Source organism: Rhinolophus sinicus, chromosome 2 (genome assembly GCF_057876585.1).
Source record: "Rhinolophus sinicus isolate RSI-liver-muscle chromosome 2, RSI-T2T, whole genome shotgun sequence".
In the NCBI taxonomy this organism is placed as follows: domain Eukaryota; kingdom Metazoa; phylum Chordata; class Mammalia; order Chiroptera; family Rhinolophidae; genus Rhinolophus; species Rhinolophus sinicus.
In genome coordinates this window covers 155,927,520-155,950,563 of record NC_142502.1, presented here as the reverse complement: position 1 = coordinate 155,950,563, position 23,044 = coordinate 155,927,520, and the positions used below count along the sequence as shown (strand labels likewise).

General features: G+C 35.1%; 1 protein-coding gene across 32 annotated transcripts in view; it reads right to left on the bottom strand.

Moving 5' to 3' along the window:
• Window positions 1-23,044, bottom strand: part of NRXN1 (neurexin 1) — a 1,058,790-nt gene that overhangs the window by 129,482 nt on the left and 906,264 nt on the right. The window lies entirely within an intron of this gene.

The window sequence follows — 23,044 nt, the reverse complement described above, 5'->3', positions numbered from 1 at the left end:
TTCTTATTAACTAGTTAAACATGTTCAGGTGAAACAGGTTTAAGTTTTCAAAATACATTCAACCTCTTGTTCCAGATTAGTAATTTATGAACACCAAACTTAATACCATCTTTGGCACACTGAAGCATCTAAAATAGGCCTAGTATACTTTACGTCCTGTTCAGAAAATAGAAATGTGTATTCATCTCATTTAAGGAAACCACAGAGTCTGAATAGTTCTTATATATTCCATACAAATTGGTTTATCAATCACTTGGACATAACAAGAGACTACATCTTGCATCATCCAAATACACTATTATAGGAAAAGGCTTTGACAAAAGTGACATTATTTGAGTGTCCTTCAGTTTCATTTAAAGCTTAACATATCGAAGCGTAAAACAATTTGGGAAAAAAAAATGTATGTTTTTACATACTCAGATACCTGCTTTTATATTAAGCTATTCTAAAGAAGGCATGGTAGCTTAAGGGAAAAAGAGTGGTCTCTACTCATAGATCTGAACTAAGTGTGAGCCTTGCTTCTTTGAACAAAAAATTTTCGGATAGAAACACGGTTTAAACTGACCTTGAATGATGCTTGCAAATAGATAAGTATTTTCCTGATCTATAAAGCACTTAGGAAGCATGTAGGCTGTCATCTCAGTGCTTAATCATGTATACTGCAAGACATTTTCTATTTCATGAAAATTAAAATATGGAATTTTGAGCTAAGACATTTTGGCAAGAGCTCAGATGAGGAATTAGAGGTGGAAGAAACACCGAATGATACTAGCAATGCCCACAAGAAAAGACTGGATGGACCATCTTGCTAGGGAAGATAATAGATACAGATTTTTCTTATATTTAGAATAATTTACACTAGATTTACTATACAGTATATTTATAACAATAAACCCACTGTGATATTGGCTGCACACTTTTAGAGAAATAGAAAAAAACAATCATTTGATCTTATGAGTCTGTCCTTTGAATGTATATGTATGACTGAAAATACATCATACATTAGCATTTAATTTAAAATGTATATATCAAAGTAGAACCAACTATAAAGTTTAATAAAAATATTTACATGGATTTCTCTGTATTATGCAATCATTAAAATGTTATAAAATAATATGTTTTCCTACAGGAATATATTTTGGTATATTTATAATTAAAAACAAAAGCAAAAACAAGGGTACAAATAACTTAAGTTCCAAGCCTAACTTCATTTTTTTAAGTGTGCAGAACCTGTGTCCTTCTTTGTGTTCTTGCATACACATATAGTTATTGGTTAGCTTAGGCCAATGTGATTATTCATGAATGTGTGTTTTGGGCTTATATGTGATTCGTGTAATTAATATGTGTATGTGCATAACTTGATAAGCAAACATGAGATATTTTTAAAAAGACACACGCTCTTTGCTGTATGGACTCTTTTGTCCGTTTATACTCATTTCAATTCACACTCGCCTGATGACTTTATAATTAGGTGGCTCCTCAAACTGTTTTTCATGCTGGAGTGTTCCCATCAACAGAAATGATCCATTATTCCCTCACATACCATCTGGATCTAGAATGCCAATCACCTCTTGCTCAGTTACTACTTCAGTATACTAACAGACCTCTCTGCATCCTCTCAGCAATAAATCCCACTCATGCTCCACATGACAGCCAATATCTAATCATGCCACTTGTCTATAGAAGCCTTTCCATTGACTTCAGGATAAAATCTCAAACTCCAAATGAGGACTTCCATGATCTGGAACCTTCCTACTTCCCTTGCCCCATCTCATAGCTGACAGTGCCTTGCTCTTCTCTTCTACTCGCATGAAACTTCTTTCAATTCTTCTAAAGCTATCCTTCTTACCTCTGGACTTTTATACTTGCCGCTCCCTTTATTTGAAGTACTATTTCTCACTTCCACCCCATTCTCATCTTGCCTTAGCCAAACATGGGAGCATTATTTCCTCAGAAGGTCTTCCTTGCTGTCCCCAAATTAGATTAGGGCACCTGAATATATGCTTACCTGGTGCCCTTTAGAAACAAGCATCGATTTATAAGTGCATATTCAATAAATCTTTTCCCTGTAAAGTATGAAGTTTCATGAGGTCAGGTATTGTGTGCAGTGTTTATTGTATTTTCAGTGCTTGCACAATATCTATCATATGACTTCCTGCAAAATATCTGTGTATTGAAGCAGCGAAGGAAACATTTTTTTAAATTATGATAGCTTTTTTTTTGGCACCACTATCTCATCCTCAGAGCCTAACAACATTCATAAGAAAAGAAACAAAAAGCAAATACTGTGTTCAGAGAATACGCTACATGTGACTAAGCTTTCCTTTGTACTTTCCAAAGGAAACATCACACATTTAAATTATAATTTTACTTCTTTAATGACTGTTACTGATTTGAACAGTCATACAGTCAACTCATTATTTGCTTAAAAATAACTGTCCCGTGTCACAAAACAGATTATTATTAGTAACGGAATTAGAGGGATAAGTCTAAAAAAGACAGGTGAAGAAAGCTGAAGGCTCCGTATGTTCTCTTTGAATGACTTTGTAAAAGAGTACATAAAAACACATGTATACACACACACACACACACAAACATACAATTTTCCCTTATACCTTTGACTAGCATTCACACAACAATTAATATGACTGACATGGCTGATTTAGGTCAACAATATCTTTTGAATATCCTCAATGAGATTCAGCTAAAACAAAAACATGAAATATACACTCCTAATGTGTAACAAAAAGGTCATCTAACAACACCAAAGAGAAAATAGAGTAGGCAGCTGAGAGGGTTTAAAAAGGCATGATAATTTTAAAACAAAGGTAGCCACTGAATGGGGTTATATAAGCCCATAACCCATGAACGTCACATGCCTTCTAGTTCAGAGAGCATATATATATATATATATATATATATATATATATTGTTTTTTTTTTTTTTTTTTTTTTTTTTTTTGGCTGAAAAATGTTATTTTAAAATTAAAGGACAGACGTTATTCTTTGTTGAGTCAATGAATGGGAAATCAGACGGTGTTAACTTCAACTCAATGTATGTTGACTTTTTCCTCCAAATTCACTGTTCTTCTACTAGAATAAAAACTAATGACTGTGCTGTGCTCAGAATAAAAATCATATATATATATATATATATATATATATATATATATATATATATACACACACACACACACACACACACACACATATATATAGTCAACCAAATGAAGACACATCTAGAGTTCAGTGCCAATGCCTTTTAACACGTGTCCGCAACCCCTTCTATTATTGCGTGTAAAATAGTTCAGATTGTTTAGGTTTGCCAGGAATAAGCCTGGATTTTGCCTCCATTTCATGATTTTCATTAACAAACTGCCTATGGAAAATGGTAATCGAGGTACATATTTTAAGAAATTGCTCAAAATGCATTTTATTTCTTTACAAATTCATAGTAAAGTGGTATTTGTAAAATATGCACGACATTGTATGATTTTGTTCATTTTATTTAATTATGTCTGATATACATTGAAAGTCTAAATGCAATATAACAACTCAATTGGGAAAGGTCAAAGAGAAATATAATTTCTGATGAACTTTTCTTTGGCAAGGGTTGCACTCTAATACAAAACATGTTGGGGTAGAGAAACATTACCGCTATTTTGTGGATGGTCAAATGAAGCAGGCTTAGACTTAGAGGAGAGACTAAAAACAAGTGGAATGTATCTGAAAATTTAAATCAAACCAAAGGTGAAACTTGGAGAGAAGCTATTTTCATCTTCAAGTTCCCTAAGTCAGAGGTAAAGATAAAGTAATAATTACCCACTTATAAAAGACCTATTTACCTTGGAATTATTAAAAGGTTCCCACAAGAATTTCATCTTTTTAAACAGCATACAAATCAACTAGTCTACAGAGAACATAAGTTAGATGCATGAAAACAGAGCTTCTCACTAAATAGTTGAAAGACAATAATTTAGGTTCATACTTCCTTTACCCTAATAAAAGTGGGATGAGGTTTTTCTTTTGATATCTTTTCTTTTTTTTCCAGTTAGTTTCATTTGTAAAACTACATATGTTGGTATTTCCATGAAAAATGCCCCCAGTGACATACATGTCTCTGTTGAAGTAATTTTCAAGCAATGAAACAGTATGTACAGTTTGGGTTTATTTTTCCTTTTACAGCTGAAGGATTCAGTATTTTTGCCAAGAGGCTGGGCAGCCTGTAGTAACGCCGCTACAGCTGATGGATAGGTGCAAGCTCTCACTGAAGTGGCCACTTCAGTATAAGGTACTAAATGTAATGGATATTTCAAACAGTTTCCAGGGGTGAAGAATAATAAGGAAAATCTGATCATTCACACTTTTAGAGTGTAGCATCCTCTATTTTGATTGAATCCCAGATAGTTTAATTTTCCAACTAATAATATTTGGTCACACTATAGCGTATTAATTTTGTATGAACCAGTAGACTTAAAGGAAACGAGTAATTGAAAATAATCAAAGTAAGCAGCAGGGGTAATAAAATTCAAATCCTTAGCTTGGAGTTAAATTTCATGGTGGGACTCAGAAAATTATAATCATATTTTATGACTACTGGTTAGTAGAGACAAGCTGTACGAATTTTGCTAATACATAGTTTTTCTCCTCTCATTTTCATAGATCTTCACCCTGGATGTGTAATTTCTCTTTATAAATAAAAGTGTTAATTTTTGATATGACATAGTAATATCCTTGGAAAAAATAAGGAAAAGCAATACTATAAACCCAACATTTTCCCAGAATAACATGAAAGTAAAAACAAAGATACTCCTCTTCTGAAGCCTTCTTATTTCCTGAGTTTTTAACATGGGAAAGGAAGTGTAAAGGGATTCTGAAATGCTCTGTATACTTCCAGGGAATATTAGCAGTTTGTTTTTAGATTTTTTGCTTTTAGATGAGAATATGGCATTTGGATATGCCTCGGCCCATAACAAAGTAGAAGTTTAACATTGTTTTGTAAAATTACTCTAGTTTTAAAAGCAGCATTATCATATAACTTCCTACTAAATGTTTTATGGGTGGTAGTTATACAAACCATAAAATACAGTATTACCTAACTCAGACGGTAATTTTCCAAATAAGTGGAGTTTGAACACCACTGACTCTTCAAGGAACAAAACTGTGAAAAAATATAACTGATCTAATGAAAACACTGATATTGTGCATTACACTATTTGCTATATCATTAAGATGCATGTGTAACAAATATATGCCTTTGTTTGACTCCTACCTACTTCTCCAGTTTCGTCTTGAACCACTTATTTCTAACTCTGTAAATTCTAATCACTCTAGACTTCTTTCAATTCCTTTAATCAAGCTAATCCTCTTTGCAGATGTCATTCTCACTGCATTACGGACTTCTTGCATCTCTGGGTACTCCTTTACACTCCTGTCCCCACATGTGCGCACACACACGTGTCAGGGTTTGGACAACTTATTTCTCCTATAAATATTAGTTTATGTGTTTTTCAAGAAAGTATTCCCTGTGACCCCTATCCCTCTATCAAATTAGCCTAGAGCTTTGCTTTCCATTATGCGTTCTTACAACACTTAGTAGCAATATCTAGAATCATGATGAAATTATTTCATGAAACTGATCCTAGATTATAGTTTCCTTTGCAAGCAGAGACCACGTCGTCCAGTCCATCTGTTCACATATATATAAAAGCACTATGTGTGTGTGTACACACACACACACACACACACACACACACACACACACACACACACAGTGGCTTTTATGTGTTGCTTATATAGGTTATCTCATTTACTCCTCATATTGCTTCCAGATGATAAGTATCTTGTATTTTATAGATGGAAAAATTGAGGCCCAAAGAGTTGACATAACCAGTGCGGGGCCATACATAACAGATAGAGGAACAATTTGAAAAAAAAAAAAAAAAAAAATGGACTCCAAAACTGTTCTATGGAATAGTTATTAAATCAATGTCTCAAACAGCCTGAGTCATAAAGGCCCAGCATCTTCCTTTTAACCCTTACGGCACTCTCCTGTATAATGGAAAATGTCATGGTTGTGTCTATAAAGGTACTGTCTTATAAAGTTTGGGGTGAGATTGCTGTCTTTGGCACACAAAATCAACAACCTTCCCAAAATTCTTGACGATTCATCAGGAGGATATTTTTTATCATCCCTATTTTATAGATCAAATAGTGAAGCAGACATGAGTATAGTGATCAAAGATCTACTACAGTTGAGGCCCCAGTGAGGAGCAGTATTTAATTTCCTTTTTTTTCTTCTTTTTTATAACAATGTCCTTCCATGCATAGCCCTTTGAGACATAAAATGCTCCAGGCATCCCTTGTCTTTACCTCTGACCTATAAGACAAACCCCACATATAAGAATCTACCAAGTTCACAGCTTTTTTGATGCTGACCCTCTCCAGAGACACATTGGAAAAGGAGAGAGGGTCCCAGTCATGAGTCAAACTGCAACTGTACTTCATTAGCTTGTAAGAAGAGAGATGGAACACTGCAACATGTTAAACTGAATTTTGCTTGGACTTCACATTTCCTTCTTTTTTCTTCCTTATTCATCTCTCATCTCTGCTTTTCCCTTTACACATTTCCAGGAATCCAGTGCTTTTATGCCACTCATCAATAACTCAGTGCATGCATCCACATCTACTCTTTCTAGATATATATCATGGCCCCTTCTTTATAGAGTTCTAGTAGTCAAATCCCTGTTTCTTTAGAATATGTATCTTAGCTAGCCATTAGGAAAGCAATCTGACTCGATGAAGTCAATACTTAAGCACTGATTTTGTACCCTGACAGCATTGTGGCAGACATACATTAATACATCACATAGATCCTACTGTTGAAGAGCCTTGTCTGGGGAGGGATGGAACAAAATAAGGAAAGTTAAATGGAAGTTTAACATAATAGATAACTTGGTATAAGTAGACAGTTAACCACCATTGACACTGTAGTTGCCACAGAAGTTCAGAAAGAATAGTGGATTAGAAAAGACAAAGAAGGTGTGATAGAATAGGAAAGCTTTTACCCAGATCACAAAGAATCTACATTTTATTCAAATAATAACTAGATACAAATGTGTTATAATGTGAATATTAATGCCTAAGAGGTTGATCATTGATTTATCTCTTGAATTTCATAAAGCCTGTATCCCTGTATCTATTCTTAAATAAATATATTTTCTAATAGAATGCATTTAGTTTCAGACTAATTGCAAACATGAATAAAATGGTTAAAAATATTTATGCCATGCAAAGTGAAACATGTAAAACTACTAAATAAAATATGATGCAAGTTGGCAAGAATTTGAAGGCAATATGCAAAAAAATGAAAATATTTGTGTAGGACGGAGGGATTGTGGGAAATCTTTTCCAAATTTTGATTCGATATTGTTAATACTATATTTATAGATATTTCAATTTTGCTTCCACCGTTCCCTTTATTTAAGAAAGGGGGTGTTTTCTATACATTAAATGCAGTATCTTACTGCCATGCTATAGCAAGAGAGGGTGGCACAACCCAAGTGAGTCAGCCCACTTAACTTACACACCGGAGAGAGCACAGACTGCTCAAGTGGGGCAACCCTGTGTTCATGACTAATGCTTCAGATGACACCCCGGCTCCTTTCGCGGAGCAGCGCCCTGTATATCCAGTTAAACAATATCTTTGTGTGAGACTACTGTGATGCTGGGTACAAAAAGCCACAGGCTGCCTACTGCTGAGTTCAACAGTGCTTTGGGGAAGACATTAGAAGCTTAGTGTGTTTCTCACTGGCTTAAGAAATTTCTTCCTTCATGTCTCTCTGCTGTGTGGGACATTACAATAGCTAGCATTCCTTTATAAAAAGATTTGTAGAAGCACTTGTTCTTACTAGCTACTTATCCTCAAAATGTTTTATTTTGGATAGCGTTCCATCACATTAGTTAGACATAAAGGTAACCTTGTGAACTTTGGCTCTCATTGCCTATGTGGAATGAACAGTGATTTACACGTTCTTCCCTAAGCCTTTCTATGCAGGTGGGTTCCTAATGGAAAGAGAATGGAATATTATATCAAACACCAACAGCAAGAGATGAAAAGCCACAGGGACAAGCAGATAACAAAATACTGAAAGAAGTACTGTGATAAATTAAAGGTCATACTCCGTTATCACACGTACTAAAGAGTTCTTTTGTGCTAGCTGTGTAGGATTTAAGAAGAATGGTTTAACAGCTACAAAAACAGACAGGGCCACTGATAGACATCACTCAGTGGTGAGAATAAGAAAAATGAAACCTAAGAGTAGTCCCACATTACCTCATACATGGCATTTTGCCATTTTCCCAAATATGAAAATCTTAAGCACTTTCGAAATCATAATGTCATAACATTTAAGCATATCCACCCTAATAAGAAGTTACATATATAATCTCCAAGGCTTCCTGTCCTTGTTCTTTATTTCTCAAAATCAGAGAATTATGTTGTACAGCTGGACTTTCTACCTCCTCACATTAACCTTGACATTTAATCTATTCTTCTGAATACTTAGACTTGTCTATGGGAGAAGAAACAAGTACAGGTCTCATATGGAGTCTGATATGGCCTGTCTGTGCTACTGAGAAAGTTCCTTATTCTCCAGTGAGGAAAAATAAGTCTGATTACTACGGCATTTTAAAGCTCATTTTCAATGAACTTCAATTTCTCTCTTCCACTTGTAACAGGAACACGGGAAGATGTTTTCCAATTAGAAAGCTGGGGCTTGTCAATGGCACACACATTATTTAAGATGAAATGCTCTGCCAGTGCACTGGCAGCCTGGGATACAGCTGTTGGATCATTGCCAGTCCTCTTCAATCGGATAAAATGTAAAACCTCTGAAATAAAATAACGATTTTTCTTTTGTAGGCAAATCAAATACTATGGATTTGAACTTAAAACCTTAAAATAACTTTTCCCTAATAATAATTTATTTTGCCTACCAGCAATTATTTCTTAGAAGTAAGTACTCATGTGGTGAGGTTCATTGTGGAAAGAGAACTCTTGATGGTTATGACACTGGGCTAATTCCTGGGTTCAAGTCCTGGCTTCACTATTGACTAGCTGTGTAACATTGGGCCATGAGCATTACATCTCTGAGCCTAAGTTTCCTCATCTGTAAAAAAAGAAAAAGGTATTTGTAAGAATAAGAGACATAGATAGCACAGTCCCTGGCACATAGTAAGCACTCAGTAAACATCAGCCAATTTATATTGTGATTGTGTCACTATTTGTTAGCTGGTACAATTTGCCTAATACATCTAGGAATGTATAGATCACAGAAATTATTTCTCACCCTTCTGAGCACAGAAAAGGAGTTGAGGGAGGTGTGAAGAAGAGTGGAAAATAAATCTATGTTTCTTTCCCACGACAAGTAAAGGCCAAAAAACTAGAATTATTGTAAGTGATGTCCAGAACCCCATAGGTGCTTTATCAAAATCACCACGTTTTCTCCCAAGCAATGTCAGAAACGTTCTCAGAGGTTTATGCATGGCTACCTGCAAGCCAAGGGGAACAATTGAAAGGAGGTCATTAACTTGAGGATGCCATGCAAAAAGAAAAAGCCAAAGGCACCTGCCCTAAGTGCCAACGGAAATCAGGGGACCACCATCTGTTCTGTGCCACAGCACAGTGACAAAGCTGCTCCTGGGACAAGAAAACTTTAGATATCACTGAGGTCTCAAAATGACATTTTAATCTGTGTATTAATGCTTCAAGGAGATGCGGTTCAAACAGAATGTCTTAAACTCTTCTTTTATCCCCATAATGCTTATGGCAAAGAAGGGCCGTGGAAACTAAACAGAAGCGGATACTACATGGCCTAAAGCAAGGCAGTCCCTTTATCTGTAAAATGAGGTCAATGGACTAGATGGTGACTTCCAATGCTAATGATCCGTGGTCCCAAGTTTAAGGGAGGATTGTCATTTAGACCATTTTGTTAAAAAAAATGCTGTCTGTGGGTTTGTGGGAGGGAATTAATTTTAGAGGCATTAAAAACAAAATATCATCAGTTTCTAAGTTTGCAGATATCTTTAAAAGGCAGTAAAATCTTTGACTTAGCATGTGCTTTTTTCCCCTTTGCTTAAAAAGAAAATCTATCTCATAGTACTTTGACGAATTTATGAAGACTTTCAGTCATTATCTGTGGAGACCTTTATAATTAAGCCATTACATTTTTCTGATACGTTTAATGTTGCAATCTTTATGTTCAGCCATACAGACCCCCACACCTCTCACCATGTACACATTCCTCTGGCTTCTCTTTACCCCCCACTAAAGCATGCCATTGCTCTGACAGCCATCCCAAGAGGAGTAAGGCAGGCAGAGGTTAGATTTTAGGAGATTTCAATCTTATAAACAATAGTTAAGAGGATGGGGGAACACATTATGACACTAAAGAGAAGAGGTTTGCCTCCTGTTCATTTTAAATTCTTAGCACTAAAGAGATAAGAGAGGACAATTTCAAGAGGGAATCTAGGGATTTCTTCAAACCAATGATGCTCTTTTCAAACCCCTTTTGTCCATAATTGATCTAAGTAAAATCTTTTCTTGGGTCTCTCAAACGCCTGTGTTCTGGAGAACTGCACTTTGGGGGCTTTCTTGCTCAGGAGACATCTCTATGAGAGTTCCCATCCAATCAAGTCTGAAAAGAGCAGAGTTGAAAGCCTATAGATTCCCAAGAGTAAACCCTAGTTTGGTAGAGATCACCAATTAAGATCCAGACATCCTAAAGAATGCATTAGGTACAGATGAGAAATAGTTCATTACATCTCTCAGAATAAGACTATGAATTTCTCTACTGCCAACGGCATTTCTTCTTAAACTTACGCCATCTGTGATTTCTAGTGGGTCCCTAAAGAAAGAGCAGAAAGGAGAGAAGAACAAAACTATACATATGCCCTACCAAGTTTAACCTGCTCCACTAGTCAGGGCAATTGGAACTGATCCACTCATACGTCTGTGGTTTTTATAACCCAGTACTACTATAGTTAGGCTGTGTCATTTTCAAATAGAGGGCTAAACTAATGGGATGATACAACTCTAGCCTAATTAACACCTCATTTAAATATTTTCCTGAAGTCTTTGCAATCCAATTGTCCTGCATCGAGTTTAGTGAACATAAACAATTTCTTCATATCCTCCATACAAGAATCTTTCAACTACTTCAAGACTTTAATGGGCTGAATTGTGTCTCCTGGAAATTCGTATGGTGAAGCCCTAACCCCCAGGATCTCAGAATATGACTGTACATATTTGGAGAAAAGGCTTTTAAAGGAATAACTAAATTAAAATGACTCCCTTATGGTGGACCCTAACTCAACCTAACTGGTGTCCTCATAAGAACAGGTAACTTAGACACACAAAAAGACACCAGGGGTATGCACATATACGAGTAGACAAAAGACCACGTGGAAACTCAGAGAAAAGGCAGATATCTGCAAGCCAAGGAGATGGGCCTCAGAAGATATCAACCCAGCTGACACCTTGATCTTGGACTTCTAGCCTCCACAACTATGAAGAAATACATTTTTGTTATTTAAGCCATCCAGTCTGTGGTATTTTGTTATGGCGGCCTTAGCAAACTAATACAGAGATGATTTAAAACTGGTTAAAATCATATATTGTTGGATTATTCACAGATCTTTGATATTAAGCAGATAGGACATAGCAATTTGATGCTAATTGCCAAAAAAGTCTAAGATCGAGTACTTTTGGATTTGCATTTCAATAAAGTACTATGTTAATGTCAAAATTGTACCCATTTTAATCATTACTTTTGGTTAAAGAATACATTTTGTCCTTTTCTGGATTTGCTGCAAATCATAATATTCTACATCATTCTGGTAGTCAGCACAGTTTCAAAGTGAACTCCACTGATTTACATTTTGCTTTATGTTATAATAGTGAAATTGATTTAAGCATGAAATACATATATTTCAGCATAGTTCTATTATATCTATACTACAACTTTTTTAAGAGAAACTATTTGACCTTTAATATTATTTAAGAACATTTCTTAGCCTAAAAATGATTATATGATACTACCATTTTCTTTACTTTGTGGCCCCTGTGGTAGCTTCATTACCACAGATGACTGCAGTAGTATTAAACATTTCATGTTAGATTTCTAATTTATTTTTAAAACGTGCCGTATAGAAAAACAAAGTGCATATAATAAATCCCTATGTATATTAATGTTTAAATACAATCCTTTTATTGAAATATGCTGGTTTCTTTAAATTGGTAACTACTGTGAGATCACAAAAAGTTCACTGTACTCACTGCTAAAACTCTAAAGACAAATTCCAAGTCTTGAAGGATAAGCTTATATTACTCACATAAATATCTATTTTAGGAACTGCCCATGAAATCTTTTAAAATAAACACACACAAAAAACATGATTCCATGAGACTATAATTAGTTTTGAGGGGCTTGCTAAAGAGTCATGTCAACAACAACAACAACAAAAACCCCAGCAACTTTCACTGTTAACTTGGAATTTTTATCATCTACTCAAAACTGGACGAGTGTCTTACTCTGCTCTCTTTCTTGTTAATGCTTCTCACTGAGGAATGATGTTAATTCCAAGCCCAGCTTCCATTAAGGGTTACCCCTGTAGTAGGGGTGAGAGCCTCCCTGTAGCAGGGGTGAGAGCCTCCCTGTAGTAGGGGTGAGAGCCTCCCTATAGTGGGGTGAGAGCCTCCACCGAGAGTGCCCAGGGACAGTGGAGGTCCTAGAAAATGGATGACTGCACCAACTTGTGCTAAAACAGAAAGACGAGCTTTATGTGAATGTGTTCATCTCAAGGTCCCTTACATTTCCTGACAAATTGGACAGCAGTTCACCACTTCCACCTCTAGAGCCAGACTTCAGTATGTTTTGGGCTGCTTTTGACTTGGGAAAAGCTTCGTCATTGCCTTTGGCTTCTGCTCCCTTCTAATGTTCCTGGAGCCTGCACCCTCTGGGAGAGCCCAACCTTCACTCTCAACACCAGTGTCTTTCCATGTCCACTTGCTATGCTGTAGTCCAAGAAACACCTGGACTGCTACAGCATTCCTACCTTAGCTCCAGACATTCATTCTGGCCCTCTTTGGCTTAATCTCTCCACTTCAGCAGAGGGGTTATTTGAAATAATGGACTTTCTCAGTACAATGTAAGCTCCATGAACTCAGGGACCGTGTCTGTTTTTGATCACCACTGTTTCCCCAGCATAGTGCCAGCACACGGAAATGTTTTTGAATGACTTATGGAATACATTAATAAACAGTCTCAGGCGGTTGTCTCCTCCATTATCCTTTGTCCTTTGCTTACCACACCAAATCTCTTCTACTCTGGAATCTTCATCAGACCTATCTCATGGTCCCAGCCTCATCTCCATGATCGCGGCTTACTGATTATATCTCCCATTCCCTCCCAATCCTATTTTGTGTGTGTGTGTGTGTGTGTGTGTGTGTGTGTGTGTGTGTGGTTGAAAATACTGCGTTTCCCTGAAAATAAGACCTAACTGGAAAATAAGCCCTAGCATGATTTTTCAGGATGACATCCCTGAACATAAGCCCTAATATGTCTTTTGGCACAAACCTTAATATAAGACCCGGTCTTATTTTCAGGGAAACATGGTAGGTAACCATAGTGGTAACTGCTTTTCTCATCAATACATTAGGAAAACAGAAGCAATTCAACAGTAAGATTTATATATGGAGTCAATTCCTTTCACGAAATTTGATACAATGGTTCTCTGCTAACTAATTATAGAGATATACACTGATTGTAGCTTAGATAGGAAAACTGGGAATCAAAAAATGTCATAGGACTACTAATCATTTTTAGGAAGTCATAAGACATTCTGATTAGAAACATCACATGCAAGGTCTTAGAAATAAATGAGTATACTGTATGTTTAATATTTCAATCAAAAAATTGACAAACATGAAGAAAATAAAGGTATATACTATAATAACTTGACATTTAATGGAGTTTATGGCAGAAGAGGTCTATGCAATACATGTTTTTGCTTTTGCTTTTTTCCTTTAGTTGGCAATGTTGTATATTAAAAAGAACTCTGCCCTGGAAAAGCACGGGTAGGGTCCCAAGCCTACAATTAAAGGTATGCATAACCACAGACACTTATTTGGCAAGTCTTTAAAACAAAAAGATTTTATGTCGCCATCCTTTTTATTTGCTGACTAAGAAATTTTATCTGATGACTAAACTAAGGGATCACAACATAGAATACTTTGAGGAATAGTTTGTTTTAAACTCTTTACGTTGTCAACAATGATTTAGGTGAAAGTATAGTACATGAAGCACTAGATGACATATTGCTTACCAAAAGTAATAAATCTCCTTGTAGTAGTTCCAAGAGAAAGAGATTTAGTTCGAAATTTGTGAAATCTTGATTTTCTAATTACTTAAACTGTAAGACTATTAAGATTTATGGACAGAGATAATCAAGCCTATTTGGTTTTATGGGAGTTAGAAAAGTCCAAGTTCAAATCTCAGTAATACATTCAAGAGCAGGTTACTGAATCTTTCAAAGTTGTATCACGTCTCTAAAATGGGAGTATTTTATGGGATTAATTTTTTAAGAATAGGATATAGTGAGTGTAAAGCTCCTGGGAACTGCTTTTGGTACATAATAATTGTTAAATACATTATGGATCCTACTGTTCTTATAGATTACACATAATCATATAAATGAAAAACACTAGCTAGAATCTGGTCCAATTCTCAACCAATGCAGGGTGGGTTCGATAGCCTTAACAGATTGCTCTCTTGAGCTTTACAAAATTAGAAGAGAGTCGGAAAGTTACCATAGCTCATTAAGAGTTGCAGTAAATTATCTCATAAACTACTGTTCTTCATGTTATTTCCTATTTAAAGGAAATGGAAAAGTAAAGAAAAGAAACATTATCATATATTATGGGCAAATAAGATGAACCTTCGAATTTTGATTTGGCTAGCGATTGAAATACTCTAATTGCATTTAACCACTATATTTAGTTTTAGTTTTTATGTATATTAAATATGAACAAATAACAGTAAAATTCAAAGTATGAAATTGAAATGACAATACAGTAAAAATAAATAAATAAGTAAACACCTCTAACCCTAGGTGCCCTATTGCAAGGGCAAGAAATTGATAAAATAAAATTTAGAAAAATGTAAATCAGGAAAATATTTTCACAAAATTTCTATATGTGTAGAAACAAATAAATAAATAAATAAAATGAGAAAAATAATTTCAAAATGTAAACTATCAGAACTGATAGAAAGGATTGAACCCTACCATACTGCCCTCTTCATCCACACAAATTCTATTTTTTTTTATAGTCCGCTTTGGGGAGCCACCAAAGAATTAGGGCAGGAAGAGATATGATAAAAACAATTTTAGGAAGATAAACATTTTAACTGTATACCAAATGGATTAAAATAATAGGGACTGAAGAGGAATATAGATGGTTTATGGCTGACAGTAGGAAAAGAGGCCCAATTGTAACCAACAGTTTATATCACTAGAATAATGCCAACAAAGACAGAAAATGATGGAAACCGGAGAATATTTGAAGGAAGAATTAGTAGAAACTAGTGTCTACTATTGGGCCCAGTGGCTGCTTATATGGGATAACAAGAATTTTGATATATGGGGGTAATAGGTGAATTATGTTATTAACACGAGTTAGGAATTTAAGAGTGCAAAATGGTTAAGAGAAGTATAATTTGGTTAGAGTTAGAATTTGGTTGCAGTTAGGAATATACAGCTTTGCAGAAATAAATCTCATTCGTGCTCATCACGACCTATTCACTCAGAATTTATTAAAACTTAACAAGGCACACACCACCAGCACGAGTTACCTGAGTTTTGTCCAAGTGGGAACTGCTAATTTCACCTTGTCATCACAGATACAGAAACTGTGCTCAACTTCCCTTGAGAGCCCAGGGGAATTCGAATGGGAGAGCATCTTGAAAGTTCCAAAGAAAACGTTCTCCTGTCATAGTGTACATATCCCTTAGAAACCCACAAATTCTGGAACCCATAGTTCTGATCTTTCTTCCTTAAGTATTCTCTCAGCTTTAATCACTAGGATTGTTAAATATGATAAATAAATACCCCATCACAGAGAGCAAGACTATTTTTCGTAATATTTTGGCATCTGTAACCAAATTCTTGGGTTCATTCTCTCTCCTGCATGGAATGGGCTCATTGTCACCAGTATATCACCATTACATCTTTTAAACAATAAACATATTGTTTACGTCTCAGCCTTTACGTCTTTTAAACAATAAACATACCACTTCTCTCTACTTCTTATCTCTTTCAGTTCTCGAATTCGTATTTTGTGCTATGTAATCTTGTCTTTACCATCAAATTCATACTTAACTAACTGTTTTATCTTTCCTTCGAAGTTATACCTGAAATTCTTGTGGGACAATGTTTTGTGCTTTGCTGTGTTTCCCACCAGGTTTAGCACACCACAGGCCAACCAGGAAGTGGGTATTAACGCATGTTCATTGATGGATTAGAAGAGTATTTGAGACTTTTGGCCGCTATAATGGCCTCAAGCAAAATGGAAACTAGAATGTGTGAAAGAAATGGATAGGCCTAAGACTTGGGTCTGTTGTTAGCACTTCAAAGAATTTTATCCATTTTCTGATGCTTTCTTTCAATGTCTAATTGCTTACCATTTCTCAATGTTTTCTTATTCAGAATGAAATGAATATTTGAGAAAACTATCTTTAGGCAGAAAAGTTTAAAAAAAACACAGTTGAACTGAAAATAAAATACATGCAAATTGATTAAGCAAAAGAGGAAATTAAGCACAAGATTTATGAGTGACAGGGGATGTATTGATACTTTAAAATACTTTTAGAAGGATAAAAAAAAGTAAAGATTTTTCAAATCTGGTTATAACTATTTATTTAGGCTCAGTTCAGAGATTTTTTTCTAATTAATATCTTCAGCTTCTCCACCTGAATAGAAGTAAACTCAGTCACCTAATGACTCCCTTAGGTTGATTCTAGTTTCTACAGGTAAAAGTCTAAATTCTACTTGGCAGCTTATAAAGTGACACATATTCTAGATTGCCTGGGACAGTGTTGGTATGTGCCTGCTATGTAGGAGTAACTATTACTAGTGCTTCTTTTCTCTCTCAGAATTGTGCTTATTTGAATGATAAATTTGTGTGGTCTCCTAATGATAGGGCACCATTATAGGGGGGATTGAAAAAAGGAGACTCCCCTGATGGTTAGAGCCCAGACAAAATGTTTGGCAAGCCCAAGGTACTTGGTGAGAAGGAAAAGACAGCTTTTTCTTCAGGGGGTATCTCTTGTGCCAGAGCACACAGCTTATTGATCCAAATACAGACGGATTAGAGGTGCCACTCCATCCCCTCTGATGGGATACTGGTGCAGTGTATAGAGTTACCCAAACTGGATGACTCCATGCAGTGGCCTGTCCACCAGCTAGCACGGTCTTCCTGATGCGCACTCACTAAATTCAAAGGATTTCCAACACTCAGCCCAAATTCCAGTCCTTCTTCAAGTTATCACCAATACCACCTTTTTCTCTAAATTTACACAGAACATATTTTCGGTGCCACTCATTTCACTAAAACTCTGTCCTTCCCAGTGATGTCTCTGTAGTGTTCTGGCTCAGGGTGGATTTGTGGGGCCGTTGGGGGAAAGGCAATTACTTGTCTGAAGTTTCTGGAAAGGTTTACGTCCACGTGTATGACTACAAGTCAGACAGCAAAGACAGGATGAATTTGTTCCCGGAAGGAAATACACATTACACATTAGTATGGGGAGGTCAGTGCCAATTGTACTTGCAGGATTGCAAAACTAAACTACTTTAATTAATAATAGTGGAGCTAACATTTAGCAAGTACTACTTACCAAGTTTTTACCAATTGCTAAGTATTCTGAAACTAAGAACTTAATTGAAACTTCAAACAACCCTATGAAGTAAGTACTACCTGCCATTAACCCATTTTACAGATCAGGAAACTTAAGTACAAAGAAGTTACAGAAGTTGGCCAGAGGTCACAGTATTGGAACTAAGATTTGAACCCAGACAGGCTGACTCCTGAGCCTTCTCTCTTAACCTCCATCCTATTCTGCCTTTAATCTTGCGTTGTCTCTAGTATGCTTGAAGTTCAGATGTGTGGTCTATAATTTCCTATTGCAATTTTAGTGTTTAAGAGAGGTGTACAAGTTGGACTTGGCACTGACTTCTGCATCTGGATAAAGAATTACCAAAAGGGGAAAAAAAAAAAAAAAAGAGCCAGCAGTGGGGAATGGCATCATTATGTCCATTCCACAAATCCCAAAGGACCCTTGAAATCACCCTCAGAGATCTGAACAGAAGAAGTAACAACTATTGCTATCAGGACCTCAACACAACAAAGGTTTAGACATCACGCAGTTTGGTGGGGAACCAAAAATAACTTTTCAGATTTTTTGTTTTGTTTTGTTTTACAAGGAGTAAGAATCACTAGTGTAGGCAGCAACGCATAATACTTCAGAGCACTGTAGTGAGTTTTGGGATGTGTGACCTTGGCAAGTAACGTAATCTCTCTATGGTTTGTTACTCATCTATCAAAAGAAGATACTATAAGCTGCCTTATAAGTTTGATGAGTGTTAATGAGAAAATGCATATAAAATAAGCACCACAGTTCCCGGTATGTATGTATATAAAATAACTACCACAGTTCCCATCGTTGCTGATACCAGACTCTACAAAAGTTAGAATTTAAATGGGCTTGGTGAATGTCTGGGATTTCGGGAGAGTTCTGTTACTGTTTCACACCAATCCTTGTGCAACACCAACTTCCTTATTGACTCAGTCCAATGGATTTAACCTTCTACTTGAACTCCACTTCCATAAAGCAAAGGCCTAATCTAATTGTCCCCAGGTGAGCTTCCTACTGTGGTTGTGACCATTTGCCTTCTTTTCAGCAGAGAAAAATCTTTGCATTTAAAAAAGTGTGTTCTTGTTTGTTTCTCCTCTAACTAAAATTATACTCTCATCCAACTCCTCGGCCAAAATGAGCAATAAAAATAATGAGAGAACTGATGACTCTATGTGGACATCTAAAATGCTCCAGCAATGGTGACCCTGAAAAATTATTATGGCAAGTTATCAAATAGTTGACACTATCTAGAAAAATGAAACTACGTGTTCCTCTATTCTGTCCAGTTGTATATCTCACAAATCCCGCTAAAATAGTTCATTGGCAACGCACACAGTGATCTCTAGACAGACTTGTGTTAGGTATATTCCCTTTTGGATTCTCAATAGACATTTTAAATATTCAGCCACCAGTATAAATACCATGCCCAAGATGATGAATTACTTCAATAATACTTAACATGAAGAAAGTTAGTCTGAAATGTCCAGAGTGAGGGTTGTGGGAACCATAGCTGCTTTTAATGCAAATTCATAAGGCTAAAAACAAAACAGACTATTAAATGTTTAAGATGAAAGTCTTTCTTTGGGAAAAATCCAACTCATGAGGCTAAATTTGACACAAAATATTCATCATCATAATTTAAATTTTAATATGTGGCCTATTTAAAGGCTTCACACTTGAAAAGCTTTTCACATTTATTATGTCATTCTGTCTTAATTAAGAACTGAAACATTAGAATAGGTTACACCTTTGGATTCTTACAGAAATCAGGTTTATATTCCTTAAGAATAAATGTACTTTTCTAATAAACATATGGACATATTAATACATAATTTATTCACAACAATTACACCTGACTTACCAGGTAACAGGTCTACAAATACATGAAGTTTGACTGTTTAACATCTTTTTTCCTGGAATAATGTTATAATATATAGAATTGAGTAAAAGGTATTTTTGGACAGAAATAATTTTTAACAATTATTTAAAAAATATTACCCTACAGAAAATTTGTAGAAGATAGTAAAGGGGATTCCACATACCTCTCATCCATCTTCCCCCACTGTTAACATCTAAAATAACCATTGGACAATCATCAAAACCGAAAACATTGGCATTATACTATTAAATACTAATTTTATTAGGTTTTACCAGTTTTAACTAATATAATTTTTTCTGTTCCAGGTTCTAATCTAGGTTCCCACATTGCATTTTTTATGATTAGATTGAGGTCATGAATTTTTGTGGAGAATACCAAGAACATCAAAGAAATGAAGTGCCTTTCTCAGAGCATATCAGGAGGTGCATGAAGTCAGTATTTCTTATTACTGGTGACGTTTAAATTGATCACGTAATTAAGGTGGTCTGCTGAGTTTCTCTGCAGAAAGTTTGTCTTTTTACCTTGGAGGAAACAGTTTTATACTACAAAAATTTGTAGTCTCTTCAAACTTCTATCCACTAATTTTAGCACATCTATTGCTTTCAATAATTATTATTTTGAAGTTCTAATGCTAAATATCTACTTCCATATCCTTCTATGTTTGTTGATTAGAATTCTCCTGTAAGAAAGAACTGTCCCTGCTCCCCCATATATCTATTACTCACCTATCCAATTACTTATTAATATCACTAGGTACTCATGGGTATTTACTTTACTATTTGGGTTTTAATTCTATTCTATTTCTACTTATTTTGTTGCTCAAATTGCTATAGTTCTGACTAGTAGGACGTCTTTTAGACTGGTTCCTCTGCCCTTCTGCAATGCCTTTATATTAGGGGGTAAAACGTGTCCCTCTACCTACTTTACTTTTGTAAATAAATATTAATTGAAACACAGCCATCCCCATTCATTTACTTATTATTTATTGCTGTTTTTGAGCTATAATGGCAGAGTTAATTGTGACAGAGACCAGGTGGTTCACAAAGTTGAAAATGTTTACTATCTGGTCTTTAATAGCAGAAGTTTAGCAACACTTGTCCTAGATAATTTGTTTTTAGTTACCTTGGGATAGTGCCTAAAATGAATTTGTTTGTCACTTCTGAGGTTGTTCATAATATAGAAACAAGTAATATACTTGCCTATATTCTCCTAAATTAATTAGTTATAACATTTTTTTATGTTAAAGATTTATTTTTTCTGTAAAGGAAGAAACAGACTGTCACTGTTCTCCTGGAATGAGTTACACACATATATAAGAGAATAAACTATAAATATTAAGAAAGTAATGGAAAGAATAAGGTAAAAAATTATCTTGGTAGGGGAGAGAAAGAGAGAAATAGTTCTCCATAAGTTCTAAAGGTTCCTCTATACATGCAAAGGGCTTGTTAAACTATCCTCATAATAATAAAAAAAGTAATAATTTCCAAAGATGTCAAATTTTTAGTCATTTTTGTCTTGAAGACATTGGATATTGTCATCACACTTCACAATCCTCAGATGATTTACCAAAATATCTATTGAAATGAAACCCTCAAATCATACATTTTGTTTTCAAGAATGTTTATTATGCAATGCACCAATGCTAGAATTATATCAAACTTAGTGTCAGTGCTCAAAATACATTTATTGGGAGGATAATGGGATTCTTATAATCATATTTGAGAGAACAATTGTTCTAAATTGGAAGTACAGAAGTTGGACTTGTTCTGTTAGAGAAAAATAATTATACCTGAGCTAGCAGAGGCTATATCCAGATAGCTATATTGTTGGTTGTAAGGTTATTATTAGAAAGTTAGTAAAGGGCAGTTTTATTACATTGGAAGCACACCTCATTCAAATAGGAGGAGGTTCCTCCAAATATGTTCACTAGGTAGACTTCACGTTTTCCTCTAAAATCTTAACATCAAGATCAGAAGTTCTGAATCCTTGGTAAATGGGCCTTAAGAACGTTGAGGCACAACTCCTAAAAATCATATACATAAGTTTGAGTGTATGTGCACATATATGTGCATTTTCTAAAGATAAGATTCTTATAGAGGCAGAGATTCAAAGAAGTTTAAGAAAAATTTATCTAGATGAATGTCTAAAACTGAAGAGAGTTACTTAGTTTTTGTATTTCATATAGGGCTTCAACATCAGTGTGTGAAATTTTAACATTTTTACGATTCTGATACCTCTTGAACATACTGTGATTGTTTGCTAGAAGTAAAGTGATATTTAATGCCAACTTATTCCTGCATTTACAAGATAAGAAAAGTATGTAGACGATGTGCAAAGGAAATAGCATGAAAACTATGGGCCTTGTTCATAGCTGGCATTCAAATACTGACATTAAAAGTTAAGAGAGTTTCCCTCTCATAGTAGAATTTTTTATATTGTCTAAGCATACACAAAAATACTACTCGTTATCTGCATTCACCATAAAAATATATAAATACTCCTGAGCAATTTAATTAAAAGCTCTTAACGAAATAAGGGGTCACAGTGTTTGAGAAAGTACCAAGGAAAAGGCTCATAATTTGAGTTGGGAACATGACTTATCTTCCATCTAACTCAGGTAATTATAAACTACATGATACAAGAACTATGCTTTGGGATAATAATCAAGCTATAAAAGCATTTTTACAAAACTATAAATCTATCATAAGCAACCAAACACTTACAAAAGCTATTTGAAGTTTCCTGAAAGCCTAAGTTCCTGAAAAATGTAATTTCTCTGAGCTTCAATCTTTAACTATTTCTTAAAACTCTTTTCCCGTCTCACTTCCTAAAAATTAAATTTTGCATTTGTAGTGGCAATTAATTTTTGTGTCTGTCTTGAGTAATTTACTGTTTGTAAAGAGTAGGTATCTTCAATGTCTTTGAAGAAAAGTAAAAGTCCTTGAACCCAAAAACTCAGTCAATATTTTTGGCTACCCTTACTTAAAATTAAGATAATGTCATTCTCTGCTTAAAATGAGTATCTTTGAGGAGTGGGATGAGATTTATTAATAATTTAAATCATTAAGAAATTGTACACTGGACACAATAATAGGGAAACAAAGATAAAGGGGGGAATCTTCTGAAAATCATGAAGGGTTGCTATTTGCACATTACAGCATAATATAAGATATAATATATGTAGCAAAATTCTTTGA